Source organism: Anser cygnoides, chromosome 1 (genome assembly GCF_040182565.1).
Source record: "Anser cygnoides isolate HZ-2024a breed goose chromosome 1, Taihu_goose_T2T_genome, whole genome shotgun sequence".
NCBI classification, from domain to species: Eukaryota; Metazoa; Chordata; class Aves; order Anseriformes; family Anatidae; genus Anser; species Anser cygnoides.
The window spans coordinates 129,452,985-129,469,468 of record NC_089873.1 but is presented as its reverse complement, the minus strand read 5'-3'; the positions used below and the strand labels follow the sequence as shown (position 1 = coordinate 129,469,468).

General features: G+C 48.4%; 1 protein-coding gene across 1 annotated transcript in view; it reads left to right on the top strand.

The window, feature by feature from the left end:
- The first annotated feature begins 429 nt into the window (after positions 1–429).
- RAI2 (retinoic acid induced 2) overlaps positions 430–16,484 on the top strand; it is a 35,649-nt gene continuing 19,594 nt past the window's right edge. The window contains exon 1 of the mRNA XM_066981395.1: positions 430–617. The gene's annotated coding sequence lies outside the window, so the exon portion shown is untranslated. The remainder of the gene's footprint in view (positions 618–16,484) is intronic.

Sequence of the window (16,484 nt, the reverse complement as noted above, 5' to 3'; positions counted from 1 at the left end):
AGCAATATGGTTTAGTGGAGGACTTGTTAGTGTTAGGACAGAGGTTGGACTGGGTGATCTTGGAGGTCTCTTCCAACCTAGACGATTCTGTGATTTTGCAAGCGCCAGGTCCAGCCTCTCCTTGGACACCCCCAGCGACGGTGACGCCACCACCTCCCTGGGCAACCCGTCCCAGTGCCTGACTGCCCTTTCCGACCAGAAGCGCCCCCCGGTTACCCCGGGCACCATGCCGCGGGGCCGTGCCCCCTCAGACCCAGCAGCGGGCCCGCGGTGCCAGACCCGCCTTCCCCGCCCCGCTCCCCCTCAGCGGCTAGCCCCGCCCACCGCGCGCGAAGCCCCGCCCACCCGCGCGAAGCCCCGCCCACCCCGCCTTTAGCCCCGCCCCCGCGTCCGGCCCCGCCCCGCCCCGCCCCGCCCCGCCCGGCCCGCGGGGGAGCGTGTCGGGACGCGGTGCCGGCGGCCGGGCCGGGCCGGGCCGGGCCGGGCGGGGCGGGCGGGGCCGGCGGAGGCGGAGGCGGAGGCGGGCGGCGGCTGCGCCCTGGCCGCGGCGGCACCAGCGGGGCCGCGGGGCGCGGAGCCCGGCCGGGGGCTCCCGCAGCCTGCAGCGGCGGCCGGAGGTAGGTGCGGGGCGGCGGCGGCGGTGCGGGCGGGCGGGCGGGCGGCGGCGCGGGCGCTGCGGGGGTCCCGCTCCCCGTCGTCCCCCCGCTTTGCGGCGCCCCCGGGAGCGGCGGGCGGCGGCTCCGGGCCGCGAGCATTGTTCCCGGCGGCGCCGCGGCTTTGTGCCGGGCTGCGGGGCGCCCCGTCCGGCGGTGACAGCGGGGGGCGAGCCCCCGGGGCCGGGCAGAGCCCCGCCGAGCGGTGCGCGGCGCCCGGCGGCGGGGCCGTGCCGGGGAGCAGCGGGCAGGGCGAGCCCCCGGGTCCCGCAGGTATTTTCCGTCTCGGCTCTACGAGCAAGCGTTGTTATCGCATTATTAATTATTATTCTTATTATCATTTTTTTTTCTTTTTCCGCGGGGACCTTTCACGTCATTTATCGCTGGCAAACGGACTGAGCGTTTGGAGTAAAGGGTTCCTCGCGAACGCGCCGCTGATCGGAGCGTCCTGGGCACGCCGTTAGCATAGGGTGGAAAATCTGCGCGATCCCTTTTTTTTTGCCTTTTTTTTTTTTTTTTTCCCTCCCCGTACGTAAATTTGGAAAAGCCTTCCCTGCCTGCCGCGACTCCGCCGGCGGCCCTGATCCATCCGCTATAAGGTACAGCGCCCGCTGCCCTGCGCTGCCCCATCTACGCACCCTCGCTCTGCTGTCCTTGGGGCCGCCGAGCTCTTTGGTGGCGTTTCTGCGACCAGCTCCGGCAGCCGGACCCTGGTCGAGCCACTGAAATCCCCTTCACCTTCAGGTACGGCTTTGGAGAGGGGACAACCGCTCGCATCGACTCGAGGGCGATGCTGGGCTTCTGCCCCCACCGAAACCCCAGAGGGGCTCCAGCAGCTCGAGCTGCCCGGGGCTGGCCAGGAGCTGCAGCGGGGATGGCTTTGGCAGGGTGCCGGTGGCTTCCCACCGCAGGCACGAGCGGTGGGTCGCCTTATGGAGCAGGTAGCACCGGGCACCCCGCCGCTTCAGCGGCTGTGGAAACTCGCAGCAGAGCAGAGCCGAGCCTGCAGCAGCGCAAATTGCAGGGGGAAAAAAAAATGCACCCGCCCGTAACAAAGGCGGTTGGCTGCTCTCCTGCTCGAGGAACTCATTTCTCGAAAAAAATCCGGCTTCTGGTTCTGCTTCTGCCGCGGATTGGCAGCAGGGCTTAGGGAAAGCTTTAAAGTTGCCCTGCCTCCTCTCCCCTCCTCTCTGCCCGTGGCCCACGGGGGGCTCGCCTCACCTGGGGGGGCACAGCTGGAAGCTGCCTGAGCTGGTGGCAACCAGCGTCAGCAGCCCCTGACCCCGTCCCTCTCCTAACCCAGCTGTCCTGAGCTGCTAGTGCCATCGCTTTGCCACCCTCGTGTCAGTGAGGATGGGCTGAGTGCCACCGGCTCTCCGGGATGGGGTCGGTCCGTCGCCTGAGGTTTGGAGCATCCCCAGCGTGCCAGAGGCCTGGCACGATTTGGAAATGCAGACGGTGGCTAGAGGGTGAATCCTAGCAGCGCCACAGGGAAGTGGCCAGAAAATGGCACCTCGGGCGGCGCTGCGCAGCCAGCTGTGTGCGAGTCGACAGCGAGCCGAGGTGGGAGGGTGCAGCTCCCTTGGCGTAACAACGGGATTCTTATTTTAGCATGGAAGACGGCCAAAGATAAGGAGTGGTTGTCATCCGGCTGCTCGGAGGACTTGCAACAAAAAAATAAGGCTTTGTAGAAATAGAAACGTTTTCGTGTAGGTAGTTTAAAAAAAGAAGAAACGCAACAAAAAACAGATAACCTTGCGAGTGATGGACTCGCCACATCAAGCTGGCAGTACAAGATTTCTCCCATAAAAACCAGGATGATCCTAATTAAGCCCAGACCCCCTTAAGTGACACATGGCTTTATTTATTTCAGATGTTTCTAGGTCCTAGAGATGGGGCCAAATGTGAAGAGTTTGATGTGGCAGAGAATTTAACCCCAATTACTTCTACATAAATCACGTGATTGTTACGGTAGCCAAGTACACGTGATGGGTGCCCCACAGCTACCGAGTCAAAAAAAGGTATATACCTACTTAAAAATTGCCATTTAAAAACCTTTACTACAGTAACCACCTTTGCTACACCTGAGCCTACCCGTTTGCTGTGGCAGCCCTGCTTGGTCTTTCGAGAGCCTCCGAGGCTGGCGGGTGGGCTGGATCTCCGCGGGCAGGAGGATGCGCGTGCCCGCCGGCCTGCGTGCACCACAGGCAGCTGAAATGGTGGCTTTGCAGAGCTGGCAGCCAGGGGAAGGGAAGCAAAATGGGAGCTGACAAACGTTCTTGCAAAACTGGGGTGGATAAATGATTTATGGGAGTGCTCGCTTTTTTCATTTTGAGCGGAAGGAGTCGGGTGAGGATGCGTGGTGCCAGCCGTGAATTGCTTTGTTTCGAGGTCGGGCTGTGCTGGGTCATGCCTCCAGAAACGGCATCTACAGAGTAACAGTACAGCAAATATTTCGTAGCCTTGCTTAGGTTCCATATACTATCTTCTGTTTTTCAAAGCCCTTCTTCTTAGTTGTCCCAGAAGACTCCAGATTTCCAAAAGGAGGCAGCTTTATGAGAAGTCCTAGGCTACAAAGGAGCATCGCTAACCTTTCTCAGGTCTCAGGAATTTCCATTCCTGATTTTTTCCAGTGTTGTCCATCCTTCCCAGGGCACTAAACAACTCAGTAACTTGGCTGCTTTGCAGAGGAGACGCTTTGTCAGGTGATGTAGTGCTGCCCGTTAGCTGTGGCTTTCTCTGTTTTATAGGTAGATCTAACCAGGCTGTCCCGTAATGTACAGCAGCCACGTAGTGAGGCTGTAATATGGGCTGGGTAGGTTTACGGGATTGCATCCGTGGGATTTGGTGATATGGGAAGAGAAAGGTGGGAGCAGTGGAAGGCAGACCAGTGCATGGACAAGTGGCTTGGGGATGCTCTGCTGCTCCACGTTCAAGGGCTGGCACTGAGTGCAAGTAGCTGGAGCCTGCTATTTCTGCGGTGTTTTTGTTGGGTGGTTAATAGGGTACATAGATGTTTGAAAATGCTTCTCTGAGGCTTTGGATTTACGGTTGAGTGCTCTCAAGAGGCAACCCAAGAGCCTGGAACGGGCCTCTTGTCTTTTTCACCCTTCAGAGAATGGTGCCTGTTGGCTTTGAGAAGGAGATTTTGGGGTTTTACTCCCGCCTCTCTCACAGCAAGGTCAAAGATCTCAAACAAGTCCTCCCAGGACTGACCATGTCCATGGCTTCTCCTCCAAGTCTGGAGTAGGGCACTACTGAACTGAGGCAGTGTCATAGAAGTGCCTCAATTTGTCATGTCCTTATTATCTTACTATCTTTGAGCTGGCACTTGGGGGTGAACCCTGACGGGCCGAAGAGAAGAAGGAAGTTCACCTCTCCACCTCTCTGAGCCTTGGTGCGGCTGCTGAGGGCAGGCACCCCCGGATGTCCGAGGGTGTAGCTCCCCATTCAGGTAGTGCAGGCTGGCTTTGGAGAGCACTCTCTCCTCCGACACCTGTGTTTGCTTCAACCTTTTCATTATGTTTCTGCCTTTATTGTGACATGGAAACAAAGAGGCCGGAGAAACGCGGTGGCTACCAGGAGGGCCAGGAGAACAATGGCTCTCACGTGCGCTGGCAGACTGTTCCTCACAGCAAAGCCAGGTTATTTGGAGGAGTGCAGGTCTTGCATTCCAGCGAAAAATAATTCATTAACGGCCAGAGAATAATCACTTCGCTCCAAAAAGGCGCTCCAGCTGCATTGCACCAACTGTTCTTTTTCAGCCTCTGAATCCTTAATGACAGTAGTAGCTAATTTCTCTTTTCTGTGTTTTTCTAACTGCAGTGTCCTATTTTCTCTGAGTTTATTGAGAAAATAATAGAAGTCATTACATAGCTACTTGTCACCTTTCAGAGAAGAAAACTTCTCCCTGGTTGAATGGCCAAGTTAGTTATTTGGTGACTGACTGGAACAATAGCAACTTTTTGTAGCTCATCAGTTATTCATCTATGCTTAGTGAATAAACTAATTAGCTAGGGGAGCATTACTTAACTTACAGTCCGTGAATATCAGAAGATGGTGCATAAAACAGTTGCAAACAGTATAACAGTTGCACGTGTGAATTCTGTTGCACACCAGCAAAAAAAAAGACAGAATGCAGGGTCAGGAGTGGCAAAGTGAGAAATGTGTATTCATTATATATATATATTTTTAATGTTTGATTATCTTTGAAAGCTTAGGTGACAATACTGCATGAAATGGGCCTTGTTTTCTTTTTTTTTTTTTGAAAAAGGAATTAGGTTGTACTTTGGTTGAAGGAAAGATACCGAGGAGTGTTGAACTGAATAGTGCAAAAGGTCAATGGGAATAGAAATGTGGAAAGCTAAGTAAAATGTATTTTTGTGTATGCATGATGCATATCTTTCTGGTGGCTGGTGATGGATCACTTGCTGCGGAGCTGGATTCGCACAAGGCCATTGCAATGCAAACAGGAAGGGCACCACGTTGTTTTTTTTAATCAGGATTTTCCTAACCAAGCAGTCAGGCATCACCAGCAGAATAATAGATGTCCTCATCTCTGGCCTTGGTGGTGGGGCTGGGGATGGGAAGGCAGCTGTGTCCTGCAGCGAGGTGGGAAGAGGACTGCTGCCCTGCGGTGAGTCAGGCCTCACCCGGGCTGGGCCTTGCTCTCCGGGCTGCGGGGCACTGAGGGAATGCCAGGAGCCAGCAGGAACTTGTGTACAAAACACACCTTACTGGGTTTTGGTTTTGTTGTTTTAAATCTTGTGTACTTTTCAGGGGAGAAGAAGAGAATTACCATGCCTTGTTTGGAAGAATCTTGTTACTGTCTTGTGCAACTCTCTTTGGGGTCATCAAAGAAAGTGATGGCAGGGACCAAGTCCTGTTTAAGATGCCGGACTTCTGGGGGGAGAACTTTCCAGAAGTCCCACTGGAAAGCAGTTGGATCACAGGGCTCCACGAGAAAGATTAACATGGGTCTGCAGCCCTGGAGGGTCTTCTAGTGGGCCAGCAAAGGCTACTCTCTACCTAGGGTAGAGCACGTGGTGCATAGGTGCGTGTACATGGGCACATAGTTCCACACGTACTCATGTTAGCCTGTCCTAGAAGGACCAAAGGCAGAGAAGATCCTTGCTGTTGTAGCCTTGAGGTGCTGTTAACTCATCTCCAGTCTCAGGAGGCGGTGTGGATGGGGTTATCTTTCTCTGTTTTGGTACGGGAGGACCTCTGTGGTGAGGGTGGATTCACAAGGCTTCTGTCACAGGAGAAACCGGGTTCCTTGTTAACAGCTCCCCTGCACTGGGTGTGCAGGGTGCATTGGAAGGTGGTGTTCTGTGATGGGGCTGGTGGTGCCAAGCTCAGTATCTCATATCTCACCCGGGCATTTTACCTAAGCAGCTGTTCAGCTTAATGAAGACTGCTTGGCCAAGCTCCAGTTGCGCTGGAGCCGAAGCGATGCTGGTAGGTGGAAGAAAGCGGTGGTGAGGAGTTGCATCCCCGCTCACTGAGGGAACACATCAGCCTTTGGTTTGGGTTTGCCATGTAGGTCCTTAATTTATCTTTTTCAGATGCTCAATTAGCAGCTGTGGGTCCTTCCCATATGTGTCTAGCTGTGAAGCCATCGCTTGCGTTTTAGGATACGTTCTGGCTGTCACCGTAACTTCCTGTCTTCTAAAGCGGATCATTAAAATTGATGGCCCTAAGCGCTGTTAAATGTCACAGAAAAGAAAGTGAAAGCAGAGCACGGCTGCGTGCCACGATCTTCACATTCATAGCGTGCAACCACAGAGCCGACAACGTCCTGGAGCGACTTAGCACGGCCTCCCAGCCCCCGTCCAAAAGGCAGCTGACCCCGAAACAGTTCAGTCAGAAGCCCAGGTGAATGTCTTTGATCAAGAACAGGCTCCCGGACATCTTAGCCACGCTGTGGTTGCTGGAGAGGCTGGTCAACACTCCTGCTTCCTGTTTGCTTTCTGGTGGAACTGAAGAGCTCTTGGCTTTGAAGCACAAAGGTCCAAATATTTTAGGACCCGGTGCTTCTGAAACTGCTTTTCTTGGGGAGAGGTGCCATTGAACTTCAAGGAGCTGAGGTTCTCAAGTGAGCGGCCTCTCCTGTTTGAAAAGGAAGGGGGTGTTTCTATTAGAGTTTCCTGTTTGTAACTTTGGTTACAGAATACGAAGTGGTCAGAGGTGGGAGAGCTACCGTGTAGGTCAGCGTTATCTTTTTGTCTTTTCATATTTGTGTATGTGGTGCACGTATATGGATTATTTTCATATTTATATTATTTAAGTGTTTTGATTTGTGCAGCCAAATTTTGCGGTTTTATTTAAGGCTGCTGTTTTAAGGAAGTCTAAGTAAGGTTTCCTGTCAGGAGTGGCTTAGATATAGCTGATCCTGCTGTGGCGCAGAAGGATGGCTCAGCCAACTTCTCAAGGTCCTTTTTGGGTCCTTTTCTATGGTTCTAGGCAGTTATCAAACAAAAAAAAAAAAATCACAGTAAGCAGTAAGTTGTGCCAGTTATGCTGACATGATTTTGCTATAGCATTTAACATGGATACTTGTTTGCAAAGGAAATAATAGCTAATTGTGGTGCAGTTACTGCTGCTGACTTTGACAAACGTTTCTTAAAATTACAGAGGAAAACAACTGATGTTACATTTTTAGACTAACATCATGATATGGCTATGATTAATTTTTCCAGGAGCTGTGTGGTTTTTATATCTGCTTAAGTGTATTAACATTTTAAAAGGTCAAAGGTAAGCTTTAAAATGGATGCCAAATTAAGATGGATGGCAGGAAAATGACATTTAGTTCTTGTTACTGCATATTGTTTGAATTTGACCAAAGGCAAAAACAAAACAAAGAACAACCCTCCCCCCATCCATCCATCCAGATGGACGGACAGACACCCACCACCTGACTTCCCAGCATACCTGCCCCTGGAAAGCCTCACTGGTGTAGGCAAATCCTTACCCTGCCAAAATCAGTAGTTGAATGTCTTCATTTCCAGAGAGTTGAAGTACCCCTGCGCAAAGTCTCTCATTTAACTAAAGTGAGTGGGCTCTAAATAAATCTAGCTAAAATATTTATATTGGGAAAATACAGCTCATGTGAACCATAACCATGCTATCGTTTCCTGCCCTTGCTGTGTTTGAGATGACAGTTTCACCAGGGAAAGGACTGTGCCCTCATGTGTATCCATGCAGCTCCTGGCACATGGAGTCCTTCCAAAAACAAAAACCAGATTACAGTGGGAATGGCTTTCAGTGGGACCCACAGGAAGGTACAGCTGACAGCAGGGCACAAGAGGAGCTGCTCTCCAAAAACACTGGTGCTCAGCAGCCTTGATTTTTGGAGAAAAAAACTTGATGGAAGGACAGGATCTGATTCATGTCCATCACTTCCACTCTTGCCCTGAAATTAGGATTACGACCTAGGCTGCAATGCACTGTGTCTTGGGAATTACAACCACTCTGAGCGACCCAGTGCCTGTTTTTGTTATTCCCCAAGGCATGTTCACTCCCATCACTACGTGGCACTTGCTAGCCCAAGGTTATCAGAGTGGAGAAAAGGAAAAAAGGAAACTAAAATGTCTTCCCATCATTCTTCGTGCTAGTGCTGGTGGTTCATCAGCCTCAGCCCTGCATGCTGTCCTGGAGAGTTGTGGCAGAGGTTAGGTAAAGGAACAGTCAAATCCCCTTCCCTCTCCACCCCCCCCCTTTTTTTTTTACCCTCCCAAATAGTAAGTATTCCTAAGCATCTGTTTCAGGGTGCTGAAAATGTTTGTCCAAGGTTCTGGCCCAAAAAAATAAATAAAAAGGGGAAAAAATGTAAAATGTTTAAGTGCTTTGTTCCAGTGTGAAAATGTATTTTCATTTCAAGCTGAACTGATTCCTTCAAGGCCTTGCTACCCTCTGAGTGGAGCAAACAAAACACTTCTATTTTTTCATTTTACCAAGGAAAAAAAAATAGTTCTTCGATTGCTCAACTCAAACATTTTTTTTTTTCCTGAGCCAGCCTGGCCACCGTAGCAAACAATTTCATTATTTGCATAGCTCTAATTGCAGTGATTAAACAAACACAGCAAATGCTGACCCTTCACAGAGCCTCATCACAACCCGACGGCTGACTTAGCCTGTATTTTTTCATCAGAGAGGGAGATTGGAATGGTTTTGTGTTAGACTGAAAAGAAATTACCAACATTTTTTTTTTAATCCAAACTGTTACACTGTCGGTTTAGAGCAAGAATAATTTCACCCAATCTCTTGCTAGCAGATTCAGGGGTATCACCACAGTGTGAACCTGATACAGTTTAAAAGAAATCAGGTTTCAAATATCTTGTTCGTGTGTTACTCCCAAGTTGCAGCCTTTGATGCTGCTATTAGAATAATGCGTAGGATTGATATTCTGCTAGCAATGCTGATGTTAACATGAAGCACTCAGAAACAAACATATCCACTTTTATTTTTCATTGTGAAGATGTCAGGTGCCCTAATACGGGGCTAAGTGAAATCTTATCTGGCTGCAGTTCCATCAAATAGGAGCAAACAAATTTTTGGACATTTTTTTAATGACATTTATTTATAGCAGGTAGAGCACAGGCGGCTGCTATTTCTCAGCATGCTGGAAGAATGTTCTCCAGATGGTGCTTACTGTTTATGCTTTTGTTCAGTTCACTTGAACACAGCAGCACTCTACACAAAACATGGAAAATTGGAAAATAAAAACAATTATGTTTTTACAAAGTGCCATGTTATTTGCTGAAATGTCTTATTTGACTGATGAGAGATGCTTCAGGGCAGCACGGGGGATCACGCCTTTCACACAAACGCTCACCCACATCGCCAAACGGGTAACAGGCTAGAGGGGGAGCTGCTGTTCTCCCCCAGAAGGTGGGTTTTGGCATGGCCCTGTATTTGTGCCTGTCCTGCCTCCCCTTCCCACGGGGAGGTGAGTAAATTTAGGAAAGGGGTTGTCGCCGCGCTGCTGTGGTTATGTTTTCTCAGCCCAGGGTGGGAGAGAGGTGAGATGAAGGCATCTCTGAGCCCTGGTTGTGCCATCATTTCCATCGGCTTCCAATCTCTGCAAAAAAAATAAAGTACTAAGGCCTTTGCTGGTCCATATGAAAGCAATAGCAAAACTCAGAACTGACATCCGAAAGGACCAGCCTGGTCCATGGTTTCTGCTCGTTACCGTGGTGAAAGCGTATATCCACGTACCATCCCGTGGTGGGCATGCTCTTGTGGGCTATGTTACATGGCTCCTACAGGGCTGCTTGCACTGAACATTTTTTAGACTGGAAGCCGTAAATAAAAGAACCTGGAATCTTTTTTTTTTTCCTTAATAGTACTTGGAATGGTTTTCAATTTCTTACAAAAAAAAAAAATGCTCAAAGTGACTTCCAACAAGCAAGAGGAAAAAAGAAAAGCCTGCCATCAACTATTTCTAGCTTCTGTTAACAAACAGAACAAAAACCCAACAACAGTCCCCTAGCACTTCAGGACTATTTTTCAACTAGCAACAACCCCATCCTGTTTAAACTTTCAATTTGGACACAATTATTATTTCTTTGTAAATACAAGCCTTCAGTTTCCTTCAAAATACAGTTTGAAGCCAGCAATACTTTTAGTGAAATTGGACTTCAAGAAATGAATGTATAAGCTGTTGTTCAACCGGTTTTCAGGATTTCTTAGCTTAATGGTGGGGCAGTGCTGCACGGTACTTCGATTTCTCTCTTTCCTGTTACCCAAGAGACATCCCTATTCCAACCCGAATTCTTGCTACATCAGCTACATGCTGTTTATCTTCCCTTGCTCCCTTGGCAGTTATTATTTCTTAATGTGTTAATTGTAGTTCCTGGACCCCAGTGTGTGAGCATGTGTAATGCTCGCTGTAATGATGTGGACGCGTTCTGTAGTTCCTGGAATTGCAGAGAGAAAATGTTATATACGTCCTGAGCACAGGGCATCCAGTAAGGGAAACCAATTACAAGAATTCAAATAGCATAAAAGGAATAAAATGGGTAATTGGGAGGAGTACGCGTTGGGTCTTTTTTTTTTTTGTTGCTTATTCAATTATGATTCCTCCTAGTGCTCTCGCTTTGTGTGATATATATTTTTTTTAATTAAAACTTGAATTATGTCACTTGCTTTCCACCTTTTAACAATATTTCACTGTAAATTCATTCCTAATAGCAAGTAGTCAGGGGTAAGGAATGGCTTTGCTGAACGATGGGGACTGTTAATTATTAAAAAGAAACCTACGGATTTAAAACAAATTAGAACTCATTAAACCTAGGTCTGCTTCCACATAGACCAGCTGACATGAAAAAGCACATCCACAGGCATGGAAAATCTCACTTTTTAGCTGACGCATCCCTCATAGAAGTGCGCCTGTGCCGGCAGGGGGTCTGTTTGCTATTTTGGCTCCTGTCAGAGATCCCGATCTCTGACCTCAGTTCACAACCTGTGGCTCTCCTGCATCGTTCCCATTTTCCTTTCAGCGCTCATGTTAGGCTCAGGGCCACCCAAGGCCATGCACAGACCAGCCCCACCTTGCTCCTGGAGGTGCTACTGGCCACCAGCAGCTGCAGCCCCCTGGGCTGGCTGTGTGGGTGACCTGGGCCCTGAGCGGTCTGGGTTGGACTGGCTGCTCTGGGTTTAGCAAAAGGGGAAACACAGGAAAGCTCCATTTCTCTTTCTTTCTTTTGGAGAGGAGGGAGATGTTTGACTTCTACCATGGGGCACTCTTGCCATGACCATGCCAACAGAGTTTGTAGGCTAGATCTACTTATTCATATTTAGACAGGTTGGGGTGGGGTGGGTTGGATTGGGTTGGATTGTTCTGTTTTGGTTTTTGTTTGCTATCCAAATTTGGCTGTGATCCTTAAGTTGTTTGTTCTTCGAGGCTTTCTGTGGGACCTTACAGAAAATCCCATGGGTTGAGATGGTTGTTGGACACTATGTATATGTATAACTACAGAATGTTTTAACTTAATTTTCTGAAATTTTTAAAGGGAATGGCTGAGTGTGTCCACGGGAAAATTCTAGTAAGGAGAGCAAAAGGTGGCCTGTGACGAGCATTTGGGAATTTAATTTTACATTCATGGGCATATGGAGTTTGCACCCCAGGATTTGCTGTCTTGCTGAGACGTCCCCCAGCTTGTCTCTAGTGTTACTGGGAGTGACACACTCACATCGGGAGAAGCAGCACCCATCCTGCTGGCTAGAAATCAGCAATAACATTTTGACATCTGCGCAACAGTTTAAAATGAATTATTCAGCACATAGATCGTGCTGTTGGAGCAGCCAGCACATCTCTGCCCATTTACTACTGTCAGTCCTTGGTGGAGATATCACTGGTGCCAGTGGGGAGCACATGGGCTGGGGGTAGATTTTGGCCCATAGCCTGGAACAGCATTTGACAGCACCCCTGCAGAATATGATAGGAATAATCTGCTTCACCACCGGCAAAGACCCAGAGACAATGCCGGTCTGCTGCTTCTCTTGGAGTATTTTAAATAAGTGATGGAAAAAAAGGCCTTAAAAATTAAATCTTTAGTAGTTCGAGCTGCTCAGGTTATGCTTTAGAGAGTGAAACCTGTGTGTAAATGTGGTGAAATTAGTGCCTTTCGTGTGTCTCTCCAGAAACACCGAGCATCTCGTGCCCGCGGGGAGCAGGCCCAGAGCACGGCCCAGCAGCAGGCCCGGGCCGGCCCCCCGCTTCTCCCCGGTCAGAGGGCTGGGGTGAAGTGCTAATTCCTCTCAGCAAAGAAAATTCATGAGATTCACAGTGTAACAGCATCTCATTTGGAAAAACGAGCCAAACTGCTATGAGAACACGCGTTGGGGAACTGCAGGTGGGGGGGCCGGGAGCAAGCACAGATCAGCTGAACAGCAGCCGAGACCAGGTCTGCTCAAGGCAGGCGTTCAGGAGAGGAGGTGGGCATTTAGCTTGGATTTAGCTTCCTAATTCAGCACAGTCCTCTGAATTAAAGCAGTGTGTGTGTTGTGAGAGCCTGTCATCTGTTATTTCACACGATGCCTGTTCCCTGTAGCTGCATTTTAAATATAAATGCAGAACGCAGGATGGAAGCGTTCATTGCTGTGGGTTATTGGCATTTCATCGCCTTCCCTTAAGGACTATGCTATAGCTGCCCACTGATAATTTATTCAGTAGGCAAAAATTTGGGAGCAGTGTGCAGCAAAATCATCTGCCTGTCATTGTCAATGTTCTTGTCCTTGTCTGTTGCCCATGTGCGGGTGACAGAGCCCTGGCACAGGCTGCCCAGAGAGCTGTGGGGTCTCCTCCTTGGAGGTCTTCAAAAGCCGCCTGGGCATGGCCCTGGGCAGCCTGCTCTGGGTGTCCCTGCTTGGGCAGGGCTTGGAGCAGGTGAGCCCAGAGGGCCCTGCCAGCCTCAGCCACGCCGTGAGCCTGTAATTCTTCAACAGGCTGACTAAAAGAACAGCTTTCCACAGTTTCTATTGTATCTTCTGTACATATGTAACAAATAATACCCTCCTGTGTAAGTAGCTGTACTTGGAAAGGAAAGACATACGTACTATCCAGGTGACTATAAAACAAATGGCTAGCATGCATTAAAGTTCTTGTGGAGGAAGGCATATCTATTGAGAAAAGACATTTAAGCACCTAATGAAAGTTAAGCAGATCCTTATGTCTACTGAAGTCAGTAGCATTTAAGCATTACTGTATCTTTCATGAAATAGGGACATATGCACTGATAGCAGCACAATAGCTGTAAGGCTGGAGCTAAAGGTTTTTGAATCCCTGTGTGTGTGTGTAGCTTTACTCTCAGCATCCCTGAGGGCTCTGCAGTTAACTGAAAGAAATTAAATCATGATAAATACCTTGCAGCTCTTGATACCCTGGTGCAGGTCTTCAGCTGGAGGTGGGGCGATGCATACCCATCTGCTGTTTGGCACTAGTAGTCCTGCAGCCAGTGTTTCCAGAGGTGCAACCTGGTGCTTGGTCATGCAGCCAGCATGTGGGTACGTGTGTGCCGTATTTCTGTAGTCTGTGCTAGCTTTTTGTGCATCTGCCATCACCAAAGTGCCTGCACCTTCTTGCCATCTTTGATCTACTCACCATCACTGCGCTCCCCGGAGGCGGAGGAATATTATCCCCCCTTGGCAGAGAGCAAGAAGAGGCACAGAGAGATGTCAGGTCGGATTTTAAAAGTTATTTTCACATCCAGATACGTGGAGACACCTCGGGGGGGATTTTTCCAGACCTTGTGTCTGCGTATTCCAGGCCATGTCTGCCTACGAACCCGGCTTGCTCGACCTTACGTGGGAGGTTCGTGGCGGGGGACGTGAAGGTGCATTTCCCCACTTGAGAAACCTACCTGGCTACTGTGTGTGAGGAGGTGAGGAACAAGGGACGTGCAGAAGACCAAAAGAAGAGGCACGAGGGTAAACAGCCAAAGTAATGTATGTATGAGGGCGAGGAGCGCTGCGTGCTTTTGTCGCCACTCCATTGGAAGGATGTGTGCAGCCTGTGAGTATCCATTAATTAGTGATGCCGTTGCTCCGTGCTGGTGTCAATACAACCTTAATAGTACATGATACCGGCCTGTGATTACTTCCTTTTTTTCACATCCCCTCGTGAAGATGCGTGTCTGTCAGTGAGTGCAGTTGTGCCCTGCGTACAATGTATGTCACTGTGGCTGATTATGTAGGAAAGGGACTGTAAAATTGTTCAGCAGCTAGTTACCTCCCATGTTGTTTTTCCTTATAAAAGGATCTTAGATATGCAGTACTTTCTTGCATGCACAAAACAATCAACATTTTTCTTTCTTTTGGTGAAACATGCTAATTCTTAAAATGGCTCCTGCCCAGGCATTGCTGGCTACACTTTGCCTGCAGTGCGATGGGTTAGCAACAACAACAGCAAAGGCTCTCCTTCATTTCCTTTATATGCACATCGTGCAGCTTTTCAAACAGTGCATCAAACAACACCGACTGGAAATTTCCAGGCCCATTTCCTGTCTGGTGCATGCTCATAAAGCAGGATTGTCTGTACAGTACGTAGCTGCAGTACTGCAGAAAGTCAATAAAGAGCTGACCACCTCACCTCTATCAAAAGCAGTTGAGAAACCCTGCCTCATCTGCCTTATTAAAACCACACTTGACTCCTGCAGAGAGACATAGCTGGAAACCTGGAAGAGAAGGAATAAAAGGAGGCTGAGCTTGCAGTGAGTATTCTCCATCTAGGTCCTGCAGTAAGGTTAAAGAGTGTTTATTGTAAAATGAACCAAAAAGGCAGATTCGTTAAAATGTTGCATAAATGTGGGTATTTTGCTGGAACTTCTGACTCTCCCACATACAGTATGACACAGAGATAAGATGATGCGTTATTGCAGCAATGAGTAGATTTAAATAGCTCCCTAATGGATTTGTATTTTCAATTTAAGGATGTATATGCATATATACGTGCACGTGTGTATGTACTTATTATGTGTAAGAAAGGGCATGTTGTAGAAATAGATATGAGAGGTAGGATTTATGCTGCAAAATGTATTTTAGTGTGCTTGAAAGGCTGCTTATTTTTTATTCCTTATATAAGAGTAATCGATTGAATGTTTGCCAAGCTTTCAGTAGGATCCATCAGGAGTCCCCACCCCCACCTTCTTGGGGCCTGCTAGCTTTTTCTCACCTTAAAATGAAAAAAAGAAAGAACTTTAACAGAAAGATCATTGCTTTAGCTTAATATTGTAAGATTTCAGAGATTGAATTTTCTGATAGTAATGAAATGAACCCTGAGTTGTGCCATGAATTTGATTGCAGCTAATTTGATTTTTGAGATGCTCAACAAAGCTAGCCCATTAGCTTTAGCCTCACATACTTTGGATTTGTACAAAGCGGTATTTATATATATATATATATATGTATATATAATATGAAAATCTCTCTGGTAACTCAGTTGTTTGTAACAATTAGTGTCAGTAAGTAGTTACTAACTATAGCACTGTTGTAAGCAGTATCCGGTGCGTTGCTGACCATTAATCGTGCCGTGTTTATTGCTTTGGTGGCACAGGGTTGGTTTGTCTTTTCACAAGGAAAAACACTGCTGAACATTTTGGCAAAGAGACATACACAAGCTCTGTCCTGCAGCTTTTTCCAGTTCAGATCTTAATGAGACCAGTCATATGAATAGGAGCGACTCGTGTCAGAAAGGATTTTTTGGCTGAAATTCACAATTTCTATTTATTTGATGTGCCTCCGCAGGCTGCGGAGTGAAGTGCTCCTGTTGTCAGTGTTTGCCAAGAGGGAATAATCACGGGGTGGGGCATCCCACAAGACAGTCCCAGTGTCTTGCCTTTTCTCTTTACACTGTTTACTCTTGTTCAGCAGTTAATAAGGTGATGGAAGATAGCCTTTTATATGTATACATATAACATATAAGCAACTTCAGATAAGAAAGTATTTGGTGATGTCAGAAAACTAATGGCACAAGGCTACAGATAACCAGGAATAGCGTTGAAGAGTTGATCGTGTCGGGGGGAAACAGAAGGAGGATTCTGCAGCTGGGGGAGATTGGTCACTGTGGGAAAAATTAAGGAGGATGCTGTTTACAGGACGGGGGATTAAGAGGAACCAGGGAGGGAGGAGGTGAGCTGCGGGGCCTCGCAAGTTGGGAGCGATGCCGAAAGTTTTCCAGGCGATGGCCGAAGGTTGAGCTGCAGAGGAGACAACTGCCATGAGCTGCTCATCGCCCAGGGAGCTGCAAAAGGTGATCCTTGATGCAAAAGGAGCTGCATTGCCACCACCTTGGGATAATTTGGAGGCGTCGTGTCTGACGTTTCTCAGGCA